Consider the following 20,918-nt stretch of genomic DNA (forward strand, 5'->3'; position numbering starts at 1 on the left):
CGTTTGACATATATAGAAATAATACCACTTCTGACAACATTATAAATATCAATTCTGGTCATCCGATGACTCTTAAACTAATATTTTTCCTTTCAGTGATTAATCGATTAATAATCTACCATTAGAAAAACCAGCCCTTCGAAAAGAGCTTAACACGTTTCAATATTTGGCCTATACAAATGACTCTGACACCAACATATTCACAACATTAAACTACAAGTGTAAAACACCAAAGCAGAAAGCCACGCGGGATAGCCGCGCGGTCTAGCGCCTTGTCACGGTCCCCGTCAGAGGTTCGACTCCTCCCTCGGGCATGGGTGTGTGTGTTGTCCTTAGCGTAAGTTAGTTTAAGTTAGATTAAGTAGTGTGTAAGCTTAGGGACCGATGACCACAGCAGTCTGGTCCCATAAGATCTTCCCACAAATTTATCACATTTCCAAAGCAGAACACAGTACATAGCGAGATGTGCCTAACTCGAGGAACATCACCTACGCAAAAAGTAAGATGCGTATCAGCAAGCTACCTTGGTAGAATCTCCAATAAAAGTAATCCACTTTCTAAAGCCACAATTATTCAACTAGCCTTTCGCACCAATAACAACCTTTCATTGAAATTACGTTCCGCCACCACTTGAGCATCGAAATATGTTAACCCAGGCTTATACAAAATACATGACGCAGATGCAATAGCTTTTACTTTGGCCAAAGAGGAAGAAATTTTAATATGAGTATAAGGAAAACATTAGAGAGAGAAAAAATAATCAGTGGAGGTCCTTTCTATACTTGAAAAATCAAAACCACACTGTAGATACACAGAAGATTCTATACAGAATACCAAATGATTTTGCAATTAACATTCCCGAAGAACTTCAAATCTATATACACATGAGAAAAAAAAACCACAAGAAATATTAAAGGAGCAAACAGAATTCAGACACAAGTACTACCTAAAAAAATTTATTGAACTTAGAGAACATGAAAATGGATAAATCTGAGAAAACATATGCAACAACCAAAGAAATTCTTAAAATGTTTTACTTAATAAAATAATATCGCTGTTAATTTGTGTAATAGTTGTAAACATGTAGCGTCGTAAGGGTGGAAATGTGAAACTACTGTGACACCGCAATTAGCGTTTTATTTTCAAAGTGTTACGTCATTTACCATCTTATTAAAACAGTGGAAGTTAGAAGAGGTTTGACTAACGGCGTAATATTTACGTCACACCAATCGAGACGTACTCGACAATGGGGACCAATGCGGAAGCAGTCTGCATAAATAAAGATTAGTTATTATAAGCAGCTATTTTGGTATATCTATTCTAATAATCATGTAATTATTTTTAAGATACTGTTTAGCAAGGAACACATGTCCACAAATGTTTCATTTGGATGCGAAATAAATTTGAAGATCAGGTCACTGCTAAATAATTCACATCACAGTACGGTACGTAATGGTAGAGGTGCACACCAGATGTATCGAGAACGGTTTTCTGATCGCTCCAGTCCGTCACATACCTTTTTTATCCTACTATGAAAACGGCTGCTAGGAACTGGTACGTTCGCAGCTAGAAAGGTGCTGACTGTTGTGGTCCACAGACATCCACCAGGGATTGTGGAGCGTGTGTGTGAAATTATGCGTCGCAGACACATCTTGTGCGATGAACAGAAGGGTGCCCACACGGAGCAGCTCCTGCAGAGCAGGGTCTTGCTGTGGAGCGGGTTTAGTATGTCATTGTTGTCACTGTGCAGGTTGCAAATTAAAATTCACCTACCTTAGAACGGCGTCTGGTTGATGTCCCTTCACTCTGCAACGTAGATACTTACAAGATGGTTTAAAAGCAGCGTTGATAAAAAACACCATCTAATATCTACAGTTACTGAGGCCACGCAACTCTAGTAGTTCTATAGAAAAACTGTCATTAAAATTTTATCGGACTGTAAGAAAATGGATTGGCTTCTGGAAAATAATGTCCGAAATTTCCAAACAAAAATGTTTAATTTACCCATATAGCCAAAGAAACGGTACTATTCAGTCCACATTTAAAATATTGGCTATTTCCTTCCAGTTCACAACTCATACACAATTTCACACGCACAGCAGTCAGAAATCTGTCCAGACCCGACTCGAATTAAGCAAAGTTTTCACAGTCATTAATTTCAACACGAAACTGAGTTATTACATTCGGTCCTTCTTGTGGATTTCTAAACAAGAAATTGCTCGCCAAAAATGCTCAGTGGTTGAATACTGGAGGGCAACGGCCTTGCCGCAGTGGATACACCGGTTCCCGTGAGATCATCGAAGTTAAGCGCTGTCGGGCGTGGTCGGCACCTGGATGGGTGACCATCCAGGCCGTCATGCGCTGTTGCCATTTTTCGGGATGCACTCAGCCTCGTGATGCCAATTGAGGAGCAACTCGACCGAACAGTAGCGGCTTCGGTCAAGAATACCATCATTACGACCGGGAGAGTGGTGTGTTGACCCCAGGCTCCTCCTATCCGCATCCTCCTCTAAGGATGACACGGCGGTCGGATGGTCCCGATGGGCCACTTGTGACCTGTAGACGGAGTGGAGTGGTTGAATAATGGAACATGCCACGTGGATATTGTGAAGGCCAAATTTTCACACACCGATGTCTTTCCAACAGAACGATTTCGAAACTTCACAAAACCGTCTGTAAATGCAACTGATATTACAGCCACGCAATCTGGACGCGAGAAGCTAAATATTTCTTCATTTTACACATTATTTTGACTCGCACTAGCAACATGACCGTCCGCGTTCAAAGCTAGCGAGCGACTCCCTTCTTCCAGCCTCACTCTCAGTATAAACTATCAGGTAATGAGCGGGAACCGTCTCAAATCTGATTGGCTGACCATATTGGCTGCCATTCAGAATACTCGCTCAAGATTACACTCGCGCCAAAACTGGCCTGCACCAATCCTTATACACAGACGCAATGCGTTAATGTGACATGCAAAAATTAAAGTAATGTTTAATAAACGAAAACGAAAAGTCAATTATTCAGGAAATATTCTTTAGATACAGATTTTACTCCAGCTGATTTTCTGGCTGTTTCTGTTACAATAGCAATCACACCTAGACATACGTCATCAGCATAGTGAGTAAATCCCCTAGGATCATTTTCCCACGATTGTCTTTTGTAACTTAAGACGGTATACAATGCAACATTGAAATTAAACGAATGTCCCACGTACACACTATCATTTACTCATAGCCTCACATAACAATATTAGACACAAATAATAACTGTCTGATTTTTGTATTACGAAAACGAAAAAAATTAAAGTTTTGATATAAAAATCTCAATTAATTATTTCTGCACACTGAGAGTTAACAAAAGGTAGTGTACCGATTTTGAAAATGATTGAATAATATTTCATATAATTTATTTAGGTTCTTATAGGTGGTGAATATACGCGTCCAGTAACAGACCTTGAATAGCTTTCCCACGCCAGACAGTGACAGACGCTCGTATGTCTCTCGGTTATGCCGCTAGATGTCAGCCCCTGAACTCATATGCAGCAAGCTATTCTAAAACAAACGTTCGCTCGGAAAACTTGTGACGCTACAGTCTGTGCGTATCGGCGTATCGTGAAGCGAGAGATTTGATAGAGATCCACTCTTCAAAACATACTGGTCCGTAAAGCTTAAGGGTGGTACAGGTAAAGTAACATATTAACAGCTCGATGGAAATCAATGAAAGTGCGGGAGCATGTCGCTAGAGGTGTCCCAGTCATGCATAGAAAGCTTGTCAGATGGTGTGAGCCACATGGGGCTGACCACGCGACACGAGGCAGTTGAAGAAAAGTGAAAAGCCAGTGTGTGACAATCAGCGAGCAGTTACGGTGCAATGAGGTGGTGTTATACTCTACTACACTGACCAGAGACAACGTCTGCGTGATTTCACACGGGGAAGAATCATTGAGGAAACTGGAAATAGGGCAAAGGTAACGAGTACTGATCAGAAGTTTGGTATTGCTCACAGCATTATTTCAAGCGCATGGGGTGCGTCCCGAATCACAAGCGCTACTGCCGGAAGGAGGGGAGATGGTCGACAACAGTCACATACAGCAGCGTGATTTCACACACACGCTCCACAAACCCTGGTGGGTATGCGTCGTCCACCACAGTCAACCCTCCTAGCTGCCCGTTTTTTATAGTCGGACAAAAAAAGTATGTGATCGTCTGACGCAGTGAGGAAAACGTCCACGATACGTGTGGTGTGTACCTCTACCGTTATGTACCGAACTGTGACGTGAGTGATTTCGTAGTCGCCCGATCTTCAAATTTATTTCGGATCCAAATGGTAAATTCCTGGACAAAGAGGGACCCACATCAAACGATGGGTGGAATGCAGCCACATCAGACACGACTGTAAGGCACGCAATCTCACGGTGGTTAGTGGCATGACTACTCTATCGTGAGTGGTCTCTTTGCCCGACGACCAGTACGTTGTGTTCCATCAACCCCAGTACATCGGCGGTACTGTTTGTGATGGTGCCAGGAGCACAGGGACCGCACCACTGAGGAGTGGGGTGGTGTGATCTTCTCGGATGAGAGCAGATTCAGTCCGAGTGCTGCTTCTGGACATTCCCTCATATGGCGAGACCTGCAACCAGAAACACTGTCGAACATAATCTCTTTAGTAATCCAGGTGTTATGGGGTGAGGAGGCATTAGGTTGCATGGGTGTACTGACATCCAAATCACTGAACACGATATACTCACATGTCAAAGCTATTGTGACTCTGCACTCCTTCCTCGTGTTTGTCTTTGCAGGGGTGCACTACATTTTTATGTGTAACTAGGTGCGGCCGTGGAACCGTAAATATTCTCGGCGTAGTAATTAATGATATTGAAAGGTGGCTACACTGAGCCACAGCGCCAAAGATGGCGCCAGAGAGTATTGTTCCGCCGCCTCCACTGGCAGTGATTATTGAGACGTAGCGGCAAGCAGTGCTTGCCGAGAAGTTGTGGTGGACACTGCATGTCGTGAAGTCAGAGTGAGATGTGGTAGTGGAGAGTGTTGTTCCATGTTTTATGCAGCTATTTGATGGGAGAGATAGCAGATGTTGTTCTAATGGAGATATTGTAATGGTCAGAGTGCATTTCGTCAATATATATGGAGGTATTTTCTTTTATTCTTTTATTATTTCAGTGACCTGAATAATGTGTCATTACAGGTTCAGTCAACAAAGCATCTGGCGTGTGTTCTTGTATTAGAGTGTAATTCTGGTTTTCTTGCGCAATTATCGTATTTCTATTTTTTTTTTATCACGTCAGTATAAATGGTATTTAAAATTTCTTGTCTTGTTGAAGAAGAACCGTGCCAGATGTGTACGTTGAGTCACACTTCCACACACAGAACAGCTACACTTGTGCTTTGTTGGCTTCGTAGGTTTTATAGTTGCTGGGGACTTAATTAATTAATTGTATTAACTGAAATTTTCATTTCATTCTTTGTTGTTGTTCTATGCAGTCAGATTGCGTACTAATACTAGTCAGGGCCAGCCGTTTACGAAACAGCGTAATCGGACATACAGCGACAGAAAATTAAAAAGTATTTGCATTGCATTCTTATATCTTTATTATAATTAAGCTCCCATGCACGTGGCGACCCTGCCAGCATCGTCCCTTGGAATCTTCTGATTGTAAAAATAGTAGACCGTAGCATTGTTGTAGTAATTTGTAGTTTAGTAATTGTAGTCTATTTTGCATGTGTAGATTTGGTAATTGTCATTCTTCTAATGGTATTTTCTTTTTTTTTAGAATTTGATTTGTTGTCTTGTATACGCGTTTGACGCTTTTGTGCAATTATTTCAATTGTACGTCAATCGTGTTTGAGGGAAACATTTCGAGTGAATGGTATTGTTGAACATAAGGAGGCATTGTGTGTGATTTTCGTACAGTGACGAGTTTTGTATGTTTTGTAAATGATTACGCGATCGATGAAAAAGGCAAAAATGATGAATAGTGAGAATGACGAAATTGTTAACATGGCGAACTCGCCAACAGAGGAAAACAGTATGATGGATAATGAAGTGGAAAACAATGTAATAAGTCGGGAAAATAGTCCGGAACCATTTCAAAATTTTTCTCAATCAGAAAATTCACAGAATCCGAGATTAACGACAGAAGATTCTGGAATAGTATCGAACACAGATAGCCTTATGGCTATGCAGAAGGAAGTTAGTTTTGCGGGAAATGTTAGGGGCGAAAAGAATTCTGAACTATTTAATATGGAGCAGTTGATGAGTGCTATATTAAATTTGGGAGCACGTATGGAAACACGGTTAGACTCACAAATGGGAACAATGGAAACACGGATGGGAACAATGGAAACTCGGTTAGGATCTGAATTTAAAACAGAGATGGGAACGTTGGAAACATGGTTAGATTCACGAATAGGGACATGTTTCAGAAATATGAAAGATGAGTTAAAGAAAGAAATCAGAGAAGAAGTACAACCGATTTTGAATTCTCACAATAATAGATTAATTGCAGTAGAGATTAGACAAAGGGAACAGGATAGAGAACAGGAAGAAAGAGATCGCGTGATAGTACAAAAATTTTCAGAGCTAAATTTACAACTTGCAAAAGATAAGGAAGAAATATTTGAGAGAATCGAGGAATCCGTACCAAATGACAGATTAAATAACCTAACACAACAGTATGAACGGTTAACTACTAAATGTGTTAATACCGAAACCCGAGTCGCGACACTTTCGGAAGACATAAATAAACAGAAAGAACAATTAGGTGACTTATCGGAAAGAGTTGAAGAGATTTCAGATAAATTGACAAATCTTAGTTTACATGGGGACAGAGATTCAGATGATACAGCACCATTGCCATTTGCAGAAACCGAAGAGTATCAGAACATAAATAAACATGTTGAAAATCAGGGAAAATTTAATGAACGCGTTAAAAAGGAATCTGAGGCATTAGAAAAGCAAGTCAAACAAATTGAAAGCAAAATCGTAGGAAAGGACGGTAGAAGAAATTTGGAATCACCGATAGCAGCGGGTTTTGAAGAAAGTAATTTATTTCATTTAAGAGAAGCAACAAGAGAGCGCCATGCGCGCGAACTTGACAATAATCGACATTGGGACTGGGACAGACGCGGTAGATCTTTGTCGCCACGAGGAGAAAATTTTGACTATAAACACTTTTTGACTGTTCGGAAATTTAAGATCTTTCGCAAATCTAAGAATGACATACATCCATGTTCATGGTTAGCTCAATTTCTGTACGCACTTCCGCCAAATTTGCCACTAAGTCACAGACTGAAATTTATGTGCAGCTATTAAAGTCCTCAGGGGATTCACTACTCTAAGTGAATATGTGCCGTAGCGAGCATAGGGCCCCGAGCTGCAGTGGTGCTATTTCCCTTTTAGTTTTCTGTACCGCTGCCTACTCTTTTACTATTCTTTGCATCTATCAAAAACAACTCTTCTACTATCAATCTATCTAGAGAGCGCGTAAAAAAAACCGGATATGACTATTTTACCCAAAAACAACTTCGGAAATTACCGTTTGGACTTACTGTATCTTCAGCAGCATTCATTCGTAGTTTAAATGAAATTTTACCTGTTTATCTTCGTGACAATATTACTTCATATGTTGACGATATTCTTATTGCTAAACGTTCTTGGAGTGAGCACAACAAAATTTTGGATTCATTGTTACGTATCTTTGCAAGAGTTGGCATTACAGTGAACTTGGAAAAATCTGAATTTGGTCGTTCTCAGGTGAAAAATCTCGGTCACATTATTTCTATAGAAGTTATTATTCCTGATCCAGAGAAATTAGACGCTATTCGTAATTATGCTGTTCCTACCACAAAACGTGATGTTCGTAGTTTCCTTGGTGTCTGTAATTTTCTTAGACGCTTTGTTAGATTGGACAATTTGGCCACACCTCGTTTTTGCGATCTATCTGGAAATTTCTTTTTAAACGAAAATCGGTCGACAACTCTGTTTGGTTAGTTTGTATTCCTGATGAGTGGGTTAATAAGCTGATTTGGTATACGCATTTCAGTTATGCACACTTTGGTCCCAGAAAATGCTTTCATAAATTGCGAGAAAACTGTTACTTCAGTAATATGGAAAAAACGTATTCGATCTGTTCTGGCCAAATGCAAATTATGTCAAAAGGCTAAGCCGCCAACAGTTTCTCACAGAGCACCGTTGTTTCCTATCATTCCAGCGAAATTAAAGGACATGGCTGCAGTTGATTTGTTCGGTCCAGTGGTTCGTTCTACTAATGGTTTTGCGTACATTTTCGTAGCAGTGGAGTTGACATCAAAATATGTGTGTTTTACACCATTACGCAAAGCAACAGCTCGTTCAGTATCTAATGCTTTCATTAACCATTTTCTTAAAGAAGTTGGTCATGTTGATAAGGTTATATCAGATAATGGATCACAGTTTCGTTCTAAAATTTGGCTTCGTACTCTACGGCGTCGTAAAATTAAACCAATCTTCATTTCACTTTTTCACCCTCAATCTAACGCTTCAGAGAGATGGATGAAGGAAATCAATAAATTGTGTCGTCTTTATTGTCATCAGAATCACAGAACGTGGGATCAGTATCTTCATATTTTTCAAAACATTCTGAATGAACTTCCCAATGACTCAACTTCTTTACCGCCTATACTGATATTAAAAAACAAAGCACCGACAAATCGCATTTCTGAAATCGTTCCTTTTCCGCCTTCACGGAAACTGCGGCATTCTGAAATTGTCAACCTGGCTCTACGAAATATTACATCTGCGGCTGCTAGAAGAGAGAAATCAGCTAAGCGTCCTGGTCGTTTAAAAATTTTGTCAGTTGGTCAAAAAGTGTTAATTAAGTCTCACCGTTTGTCTCACAAAGGAAAGGGCTTGTGTCGCAAATTTTTTCTGCTTTATAACGGCCCATATAGAATTCGCAAAATTATTCATGATAACACTGTAGAAGTAGAAACTCTTAAATCACGACGCTCTAAGGGAATACATCATATATCTAACGTTAAAATTTTTGTGGAATGGTATACTTGTGAGAAACTAACAGCTACATGTAAACACACGGAGAGTACAAGGATACCGCGCTGTGTTTTGGCGGCGGCATATACTCAAAGCAACAGTCAAGTCTGCGCGCCGCACAAGACAGTCGTTGACCGCAAACAATCACTTCCTACGTCACGCGCTTACAGCTGATCGAGCGCTCAGTGCGAATGCACTGACAGCTGTAAATAAATACACAGTCTAATTTCTCCGACTAAATTCAGTATAAAGCTATAGTGACTTGATGAATTCTGTTATTAACATTCAGTATTTTTCAGGATACGGTTCTATAAAATATCTAAGAACTTCAGGTAAATTCTGTGCGTGTCCGACGTTAAGACGACTTGCTATCGAGAAAATTTCAGGAAAAATGTCATTTCGAAGAAGAAAGTAATAAACTAAAAAGGTAATTATTAATTGAGTTTATTTTTCAGGTAACATATTTCCACTTAGGTACGTACTTTAGACGTAATTTACTGCTCGCGATTACGTGATTCATACTTTGTGCTAATTACATGTTCTATGAAATTACTTGTGAAGCGACGTGCTTGCATACGTTAACTGATTTTGACAATGATTATTAATGAACTGGATTGTTACTTGTGTATATTATGCATCGCTTGGCTGCACTGCTTTTTCACTGATGTCATATTTTTTTTATTATGTGCCTGCTGTGCTTATTTATTTAAATTATAATTGTCACCTGATTAATTGTGCTGATGTGGTTAGGTATGTAAGTTATACTTTGTGATTTATCTGCTTGCGCCTTCATGTTTATTTATTAAGATTACATATGAACATTTATTTACTTACGCTGATACGATGCTAATTACCTGTTTGCTGCTATGCGTATGGATTGTATACTTATACATCTCTGTCTGTCGTCACAACTACTCTTTAATTTGGTATACAGCAATGCTGATGTACAGTGTATGAACATAGAGTTTAGGTTACACTATGGTATTAATTACAGATTGTTCGCTTGGCAGAGCCTCGTTGTAAGAATTGTGCTGCATCCACTTGCTGACATTCTGTTCACTACTGGTATATTTACTCGCTATTGCTTGTTTTGCTTACGCTCAGTGCTTTATATTTTAACATAAGAAAATGAACTGCAGTAATTCGACGAGTGACTTTAGTACAAGAAACGTCATAGAAGTCACATGAGCTGGGGGTTTTATGGAATCTGTATAAATTTGTGCTAATAGAAAGGAAGCTAACGACATGACATACCAACACAGTTATTACACTGCATTTTTCGTGAGCAATTGAAATAGGAAGTGACACTTGACACAAGAAATACTCCACATGTTTGCTTCTATTTGCCATAATTCTTGAAGTGGTGTACACACGGTGAAATATTAGGATCATTCACACTCCATAATCGTACTTAATTACTGAGAGTTATTCGAACTAAGTCTGTTAGAGGTCATGTATGCATTCTTTGTTTATAATTCATAATGAGTAGAAGATTTTGGTCAGATGGATTACACAGAGGTTGTGTGTTGACAGTGTGTCTTCGGATTGTATGGGATGATGAGGTTTGCATTAGGATTTTATCTGTACTTATTCGAGGAGACTGACTAGAGGAAAGAGTTGTTATGGAAGTGAAATGATACTGGCAATAAGGTTTATATGTATCGACGTATTGAAGAGGTATTATTGAGGTATTGAGATTATATGAAGTTGATTGGAGTTTTGGTGTATAAGAGGTAAAGTAAGTGAGGTGCATATTTTTTTTGTTGGTCTATATGGAACAAGAAGGATGAAGATAGCAGACTAGAACACTAAAATGGAAGAAAGATTGTCTACACACACTTTGTTAAATCACTAAGCAGTATGTACTTTTTTTTGGAGAGAGGAAGTTGCATATCTTGGCACACTGACAGTTGTTCAGCAACCGTACATTTTGATCTGGCTTGGCAAACATTGGTCTTGACATGATGACTATGACGTTGACTTAACTATTATTGACTGTTATACATTGCTGTCACTACTACTTGATACACATGATGAACATGAAATTTTGACAGAAGTGGATTTACACAGTTAACACCATTCAATTACACAGTAGTACTTAATGTGGATGAAAGATGAGTGAGTGCGTTTTGTGTGTTTTCCTTTCCTAAACCTACCCACCTATCTCCTAAATATTATTTTATTTGTTTGTAGTGGCTTGCACTGACACCCATAAATATTATAGGTTTACTGATGTTTGTGTACTTGTAATAGTTAATATGACAATTATCTGACATCATTTGTGTGTTTGTTATGATTTGTATGTTTAGTGTAAAAGCATTTGTATGTGTATTCAAACTATTGTTCTTGCTTGAACTGTCTGAGCAGTGATAGTAAATATTATGGACTGTTACTTGTACTTTTTCTACATGATTGGTGCCACTAGGACATGTTTAATTTCTGCTGATGAACTGTGTGATCAGTGATAGTAAATATTATGGACTGTTACTTGTACTTTTTCTACATGATTGGTGCCACTAGAACATGTTTAATTTCTGCTGATGACCAGTGTGATCAGTGATAGTGAATATTATGGACTGCTTTCTGCACCTACTCCACATTGCTGGGTGCCACTGATGGACTGCTTCTACTGAAATGATGTCACCTGATGGTGTCTGCACCTACTCGACATTGCTGGGTGCCACTGATGGACTGCTTCTACTGAAATGATGTCACCTGTTGGAGTCTGCACCTACTCCACAATGCTGGGTGCCACTGATGGACTGCTTCTACCGAAATGATGTCACCTGATGGTGTCTGCACCTACTCAACAATGCTGGGTGCCACTGATGGACTGCTTCTACTGAAATGATGTCACCTGATGGTGTCTGCACCTACTCAACAATGCTGGGTGCCACTGATGGACTGCTTCTACTGAAATGATGTCACCTGATGGAGTCTGCACCTGTTCCACAATGCTGGGTGCCACTGATGGACTGCTTCTACTGAAATGATGTAACCTGATGGAGTCTGCACCTGTTCCACAATGCTGGGTGCCACTGATGGACTGCTTCTACTGAAATGATGTCACCTGATGGTGTCTGCACCTACTCAACAATGCTGGGTGCCACTGATGGACTGCTTCTACTGAAATGATGTCACCTGATGGAGTCTGCACCTGTTCCACAATGCTGGGTGCCACTGATGAACTGCTTCTACTGAAATGATGTCACCTGTTGGAGTCTGCACCTGTTCCACAATGCTGGGTGCTACTGCTGGAACTGTCAAATACTTGTGAAAACATTTTATGTGAATATTTGTATAAACTGATTTTTTGTGTATTACTGTTTGTGAAAAGTTATGAGACTCTTACCTGTACATATTCGTCATTGCTGACGCTATTGATTGAACTGTTTAACCACATAATACTTGTGTAAACTATTATGTAAAGTCACATGTATGAAAGAATTTGTATTGCTTAGTGTATTTTATATATTAGGCTATTGAAAGGTCAGTGCAAAGCCAAAATTTTATCTAGTTATATGATATTTACGTATTAATATTATCTTTTATTTTTGTCTGTATTTTTTTGACGAATTTGGTGGTATTTTCACCACCAATGCTGGCAAAAATACCATCAAATTCTAGCCCGTGGAGGAAGGGCATATGAAAGGTGGCTACACTGAGCCACAGCGCCAAAGATGGCGCCAGAGAGTATTGTTCCGCCGCCTCCACTGGCAGTGATTATTGAGACGTAGCGGCAAGCAGTGCTTGCCGAGAAGTTGTGGTGGACACTGCATGTCGTGAAGTCAGAGTGAGATGTGGTAGTGGAGAGTGTTGTTCCATGTTTTATGCAGCTATTTGATGGGAGAGATAGCAGATGTTGTTCTAATGGAGATATTGTAATGGTCAGAGTGCATTTCGTCAATATATATGGAGGTATTTTCTTTTATTCTTTTATTATTTCAGTGACCTGAATAATGTGTCATTACAGGTTCAGTCAACAAAGCATCTGGCGTGTGTTCTTGTATTAGAGTGTAATTCTGGTTTTCTTGCGCAATTATCGTATTTCTAATTTTTTTTATCACGTCAGTATAAATGGTATTTAAAATTTCTTGTCTTGTTGAAGAAGAACCGTGCCAGATGTGTACGTTGAGTCACACTTCCACACACAGAACAGCTACACTTGTGCTTTGTTGGCTTCGTAGGTTTTATAGTTGCTGGGGACTTAATTAATTAATTGTATTAACTGAAATTTTCATTTCATTCTTTGTTGTTGTTCTATGCAGTCAGATTGCGTACTAATACTAGTCAGGGCCAGCCGTTTACGAAACAGCGTAATCGGACATACAGCGACAGAAAATTAAAAAGTATTTGCATTGCATTCTTATATCTTTATTATAATTAAGCCCCCATGCAATATTCATATCGGGTTCCAGTCGGAACATAACGTCATCTTGACACAATATTTCCGCCGTCTATCTGGTGTCAGAAGGCACACAAGTTGAAAGCGCACCAGAGGGTATGGATCTAGATACCCACTAGGGGTCTCTGGGCATGGCGCGCGCTTGCGCCACGAGCATCGTCCTGCGAGCTTGCCACGCTCCGTACCAATTGAAGTCCGTGGTTATGTACACTACTGGCCATTAAAATTGCTACACCAAGAAGAAATGCAGATGATAAACGGGTAGTCATTGGACAAATATATTACACTAGAACTGACATGTGATTACATTTTCACGTAATTTGGGTGCAGAGATCCTGAGAAATCAGTGCCCGGGACAACCACCTTTGGCCGTAATAACGGCCTTGATACGCCTGGGCATTGAGTCAAACAGAGCTTGGATGGCGTGTACAGGTACAGCTGCCCATGCAGCTTCAACACGATACCACAGTTCATCAAGAGTAGTGACTGGCGTATTGTCACGAGCCAGTTGGTCGGCCACCATTGACCAGACGTTTTCAGTTGGTGAGAGATCTGGAGAATGTGCCGGCCAGGGCAGCAGTCGAACATGTACTGTATCCAGTAAGGCCCATACAGGACCTGCAACATTCGGTCGTGCATTATCCTGCTGAAATGTAGGGTTTCGCAAGGGATCGAATGAACGGTAGAGCCGCGGGTCGTAACACATCTGGAATGTAACGTCCGCTATTCAAAGTGCCATCAATGCGAACAAGAGTTCACCGAGACGTGTAACCAATGGCACCCCATACCATCACGCCGGGTGATACTCCAGTATGACGAATACACGCTTCCAATGTGCATTCACCGCGATGTCGCCAAACACGGATGCGACCATCGTGATGCTGTAAACAGAACCTGGATTTATCCGAAAAAATGACATTTTGCCATTCGTGCACCCAGGTTCATCGTTGAGTACACCATCGCAGGCGCTCCTGTCTGTGGTGCAGCATCAGGGGTAACCGCAGCCATGGTCTCCGAGCTGATAGTCCATGCTGCTGCAAACGTCGTCGAACTGTTCGTGCAGATGGTTGTTGTCTTGCAAACGTCCCCATCTGTTGACTCAGGGATCGAGACGTGGCTGCACGATCCGTTACAGCCATGCGAATAAGATGCCTGTCATCTCGACTGCTAGTGATACGAGTCCGTTGGGATCCAGCACGGCGTTCCGTATTACCCTCCTGAACCCACCGATTCCATATTCTGCTAACAGCTATTGGATCTCGACCAACGCGAGCAGCAATGTCGCGATACGATAAACCGCAATCGCGATAGGCTACAATCCGACCTTTATCAAAGTCGCATTTCTCCTCCTTACACGAGGCATCACAACAACGTTCCACCAGGCAACGCCGGCCAACTGCTGTTTGTGTATGATAAATAGGTTGGAAAATTTCCTCATGTCGACACGTTGTAGGTGTCGCCACCGGCCCCAACCTTGTGTGAATGCTCTGAGAAGCTAATCATTTGCATATCACAGCATATTCTTCCTGTCGGTTAAATTTCGCGTCTGTAGCGCGTCATCTTCATGGTGTGGCAATTTTAATAGCGAGTACCGTATTTGGGCGGCCGCGCGGCGCTACCCCGCCTCCACGTTCTCCAATATGCTGATGACGCCGCCTTCCTGGCTCTGTATCCTACCCTTCAACGATCCCAACGCAGATTCCAAACCCACCTTGACCAGTTCACTACTTGGTGTAAGCAGTGGTTCTTTCGTCTCAACCCCTCCAAAATCCAAGCAATTATCATAGGCCGCACCACCCGCTCCTTCCGTCTCCATGATTTCTACCTGACCCTTTATGGTTGTCCCATCCAGTTCACCTCCTGAGATACCTTGGCCTCACCCTCGACGTAACCTTTCCTGGACCCCTCACCTCCAGACCATCCAGCAGAAAGCCCACTTCCTCCTCCATCTCCTGAAACTCCTGTCTGGCCTGACATGGGGATTGCATCCTTCCACCATCCTCCACACCTACACATCCCTCATCCATCCTATCCTCTGTTATGCCAGTGTTGCCTGGATCTCCGCACCCACTTGCTTTTACAAGGCCCTCCAAATCCTCGAACTCCATGCGTTCACCTTTGCCTTCAGTATCTTCCTTCCTTCCCCCATACGGCTCCTGTACGACCTCATCCCCTTCCCCCACTCCTCCTTTCCTCCCAACATCTCCGCATCCTTTACACTGTCCGCAGGCTTGATCCCTCCCACCCCCTGGTTCCTCTCCTCCCCCCTGCTGCACCTCTATCGCTGTATCCCTCCCTCTCTCCATCTTCACACCCTCCATCTCCTTCGTAAGGGGAATTTCCTGCACCCCCCCCCCCTCCCAGATGTTGAACTTCGCCGTGATATATACCATATTGGTTAAAAACGGTCTTAGTTGCAATTTACTTTTTTATTTGTTGAAAAATAAAAATCTAAATTGCAACCAAGACTGTTTTTAACCAATACTGTTAAGCACTGGTGTACTGTATGCCACATATGGAGTGAAAGAATTTCCTGGCCTTGTTCCCCCCTCCCAAGGGCCCCCCTTTTCCTCTCCCCTCCTTCTGCCAGAGCTGATTTTCCTCCTTCGCCCCCCCCCCCCCTTGAGTCCACGCACCCCATCCTCGCCTCTTTCCCTCCCACATCCTTCCCTCCCCAGCCCTCTTCAGCGCACCCTCACCTTTCAAATGGGTCAAATGGCTCTGAGCACTATGGGACTTAACTGCTGAGGCCATCAGTCCCCTAGGCTTAGAACTAATTAAACCTAACTAACCTAAGGACATCACACACATCCATGCCCGAGGCAGGATTCGAACCTGCGACCGTAGCGGTCGCGCGGTTCCAGACTGTAGCGCCTAGAACCGCTCGGCCACCCCGGCCGGCAACCTGTCTTCCCCCCATCTCTTCCTCTCCCTCTCTTCTTCCCTTCTCGCTCATCTTCTTGCACCTGGCAGATCCTCCGTTTTGCTCATCTTCATCTGTGTATTACGTCAGTGTTGTGTTTGGTGCTGTTCTCCTGTGCATCGAGAGGTGTGATTTTAATTGTATGCTGGACTTGTACATAGTGTTACTGTCATTGATTGTAATGTGCTACTACAGCTGTCGATACTTTTATGCTCCTGTCATACTTCACCTTGTGTTCTTTTAACTGTCCCAGTGCGTGGTTTCTTGTGTGCACTACTTTTTTACGGTTTTTATCTCCATTTTACAGTCGCCCCTTTTTGTCTATTGTCTTCCATAATGTCCCACCCCTTTTTTATATCTTTGTACGCCATATTTTCTCCTTTATGTTATTTTTTCATGTCTTCTAATGTATGTTCGACGTCTCTAGGCTGAAGAGCAGCGCGTATGCTGCTGCCAGCCCGCCCCGATGGCGAAGTTAAATACAGTAAAGAAAAAAAGAGAAAAGCTACCCCGACTGTCTGGTACTCGCCGTAGTTCGCGTGTGCATCTCGGCCGTACTGCATTCCAGTTGCGTGTGTTGAAATACATACTGTCATTGTTTTGAGTGTTCCTGCGTTTTTGCTGTCCCGCCGTATTTATCACCGCAGTTGATGCTCGCTTGCCCCTCATGTTGTGTCCTGGTGGGTCGTAGTGTGTCGTCCCCTACTTGTCCTGTCTGTTCTTTGTTAGCGACACCTCCAGAGGCTACCCCGCCTAGCGGCTTCGCGCCTCCATTCTTGACCGTGCACCGCTCCCTGGTCGCTCGCGGCTGTAACAGACCACATGGCCACCACTTTCAGGTGAGCAAGCCATCGCCAGGACTGAAATCAAACACATTTTTTTTCTTTATTGGATTTTGACTCCCACCCCCTCAGAAGGGGGCGGGCAGGCAGCAGCATAATACGCCGCTCTGCAGCCTACAGAAAAGTTAAAAACAGAATTACGAGATATCATAAGAATAAAAACAGGCCATAAAAGGGTGACTGTTAGAAACTGAAACATGGCGGAAAAGTTGCGAAGGAAATATAAAAACAAACGGTCGGCGATGCTGATTAAAACCCGTAGTAAATAGACAGGCACAAATAAAAAACACTGCGATAGTCTGGTTTCTGTTCGCAACAGTTAAAAAAACACATCTAGCAACAGTATGGTGGCTGTTCGTAACACCGAAAATATAAAAACAAAGGTTCGGTGATGCTGATTAAAACCCGTAGTAAATAGACAGGCACAAATAAAAAACACTGCGACAGTCTAGTTTCTATTCGCAACAGTTAAAAACACACCTAGCGACAGTATGTTGGCTGTTCGTAACACTTTAGAAAGGGGACGCACATCATTGAACGCTCACGGAAAACTGCACTAAACAGTACAAAGGCATATGGGGTGGGGGGGGGGGGTTGGGTGGAGGACCCGGACAGATGAGAGTGAAGAAAGGGTGGAGGAGGTGATAAGCAGAAGAAAGGGGGGAGCCCATGGAGGGAGAGATCATCAAACACACAACGGGAGGTTCCTTTATACCCCGCCTGCAGATCCACTGCACACACACGAGCATAACTGCCCTCTAGCGCAAAGTACGAGAGTGTACCGGTAGTCAAAGGTCGCGGAAACGATAAATCGATCTAAAACACTGTTGGCACACCTTTTAATGACCGAAATTGTTGTAATGTCGAACAAAACAGGATTCCAAGTCTTATTTAAAGGATACCCCTTATCTTTGTTTATAATATTGTCAGATAGCAGGATTTCGATAACTTATTTCACTACACAGTCCCAATAACGCGACGCAGGAGCATCCACTTGTGTATGATCGTACAACATTTTATGTCTTCGGTAAGACAATATTCCGCAGCCGCAGAGTTTTCTGGCTCAAATACGAGGGTTGTCGAGAAAGTACGTTCCGATCGGCCGCGAAACGGAAACCACAATGAAAACCAGAAACATTTTATTTGCAACAGTTAGGTACACCTTCCACCTACGTCTGTACATAGTCGCCGCTCCAACTTCGAGTTTTGTCGTAGTGTTGTATCAACTTCCCAATATTCTCGTCATAGAAAGCGGCCGCCTGTGCTTTCGGCCAGTTATCTGCTCTGGTCTGCAGTTCGTTGTGTGTGTAAAAATGTTGTATTCATAGCCAGCGGTTCTTGTGAGCAGAGATGAGACTCAGGGGCCGCCAATTACGGACTGTGTTGTGGGTGATCAAACACTTCTCATCGGAAACGCTGCAGGAGCGTCTTCATTGCCCCTGCAGTGTGCGGCCGAGAATTGGCATGAAGGGGGGAAGTGCTCGACAGCTGTGTTATGCGGGTTGCACGACGCAGGCGAAATCTCTAACCAGGCCCTCATACTTCACTGGAAATGCTATTCTCTACGCATATTTACATGCTCACTGTTCACTAAAAATTGTAAAGAGCGACGCGACACGATCGACGGGCATACTAGAGACACTGCCCAACACATCTGTGCAAAGTTTTACCGGATTTTCCCAGTGGTTTCCATTTCGCGACCGATCGGAACGTACTTTCTGGACAACCCTCCTAAACACATGTGGCGGTGGTGCTCCACACATCGATCCTGGACCGTACGAATCATTTGTCCAATACAGGCTTTCCCACAATGGCAGGGAAATATGTAGACATCGGGCTTCCTGAAACCCAGATCGTCCTTCACTGAGCCCAGCAGCCTCTTGTCTCAGCTAACAGACGGAATATACTTTTAACATCAAATTTCTTTAAAACTCCTCTTATTTTTGAAGATATGCTTCCCGAGAAAGCTAGGAACGCCACCGATTTGCCTGTATCTTCTATTGGTTCCCGCGGAGATCCAACCTGTAGAGCACGAGGGATCTGATCGTCGATATAAGTACTCTGCTTGAACACTGCTTCAAGATGTTCCGGCTGGAGAACAGATATGAATATCATCATCAATGTGCGGTCGTATCGAAGATCACGCGTGCAGGAGCTCCTGCGACGAGAGGATAATCGGCGAATGGACTTACCTGCTCGTTCTTCGACTTAAATCCCATCCACCAAGTGTGAGAAGCGTTGGAGAGACGTATCGCAGAACGTCCACGTGTATCATGGATCACGTGGCAGCTGTAAACCGCGCTGGTGGAGGGAATGGAACACCATACCAACGTTGCCCCCAGCATGTGAAAATGTTGCAGACCATGCATTGCCGCCCTTGGTAATCAAACACGTTATTAAAAGCCACGTCGCGCCTTTTTTACTGCCCGGTTGACCATCACAAGTCGCCATGACTTCATTGTAATTTTTTGTCTTTGGAGAAAAGTCTCATTTCCGTTCGCATCATTGCGTATATCTCACAGTGACCTTCGCTATTATACTGTGGCAGTTCTGTCTACATATGGTCCAAGCTTACATGCCAGCGACACATCATGAAAAATTATTTTCGTCCGTAAGTTTTGTACACGATTGTATTTTACTTTCAAACGGTACATTCACAGAAATCGGTTCCTTATCAAAATTTTATCTAGTAAATGCCCTGTAGAACTGACGTCTCCGATCAAGATACACTACGGCCCATTAAAAGTGCTACACCAAGAAAAAATGCAGATGAAAAACGGGTATTCATTCGACAAATATATTATACTAGAACTGACATGAGATTACATTTTCACGCAATTTGGGTGCATAGATGCTGAGAAATCAGTACACATAACAACCACCTCTGGTCGTAATAAGGGCATTGATACGCCTGGGCATTGAGTCAAACAGAGCTTGGATGGCGTGTACAGGTACAGCTGCCCATGCACCTTCAACACGATACCACAGTTCATCAAGAGTAGTGAGTGGCGTGTTGTGACGAGCCAGTTACTCGGCCACCATTGACCAGACCCTTTCAATTGGGGAGAGATCTGGAGAATGTGCTGACCAGGGCAGCAGTCGAGCATTTTCTGTATCCAAAAAGGTCCGTACAGGACCTGCAACATGCGGTCGTGCATTATCCTGCTGAAACGTAGGGTTTCGCAAGGGATCGAATGAACGGTAGAGCCACGGGTCGTAACACACCTGAAATGTAACGTCCACTGTTCAAGGTGTCGTCAATGCGAACAAGAGGTGACCGAGACGTGTAACCAATGGCACCCCATACCATCACGCCGGGTGACGCGCCAGTATGACGATGACGAATACCCACTTCCAATGTGCGTTCACCGCGATGTCGACAAACACGGATGCGACCATCGTGATGCTGTAAACAGAACCTGGATTTATCCGAAAAAATGACATTTTGCCATTCGCGCCCCTAGGTACGTCATTGAGTACACCATCGCAGGCGCTACTGTCTGTGATGCAGCGTCAAGGGTAACCGCAGCCATGGTCTCCGAGCTGATAGTCCATTCTGCTGCAAACGTCGTCGAACTGTTCGTGCAGATGGTTGTTGTCTTGTAAACGTCCCCATCTGTTGACTCAGGGATCGAGATGTGACTGCACGATCCGTTACAGCCATACGGATAAGATGCCTGTCATCTAGACTGGCAGTGAT

The 20,918-nt window shown here is 42.8% G+C and overlaps 1 protein-coding gene and 1 pseudogene across 1 annotated transcript in view; both read left to right on the top strand.

Annotated features, from left to right (window-relative positions):
* Positions 1-20,918, top strand: part of LOC126177090 (serine-enriched protein) — a 284,041-nt gene that overhangs the window by 245,158 nt on the left and 17,965 nt on the right. The window lies entirely within an intron of this gene.
* LOC126177724 (5S ribosomal RNA) lies at positions 2,253-2,370 on the top strand (annotated as a pseudogene).

The sequence above is a fragment of the Schistocerca cancellata genome, chromosome 3, assembly GCF_023864275.1.
Source record: "Schistocerca cancellata isolate TAMUIC-IGC-003103 chromosome 3, iqSchCanc2.1, whole genome shotgun sequence".
Classification (NCBI taxonomy): domain Eukaryota; kingdom Metazoa; phylum Arthropoda; class Insecta; order Orthoptera; family Acrididae; genus Schistocerca; species Schistocerca cancellata.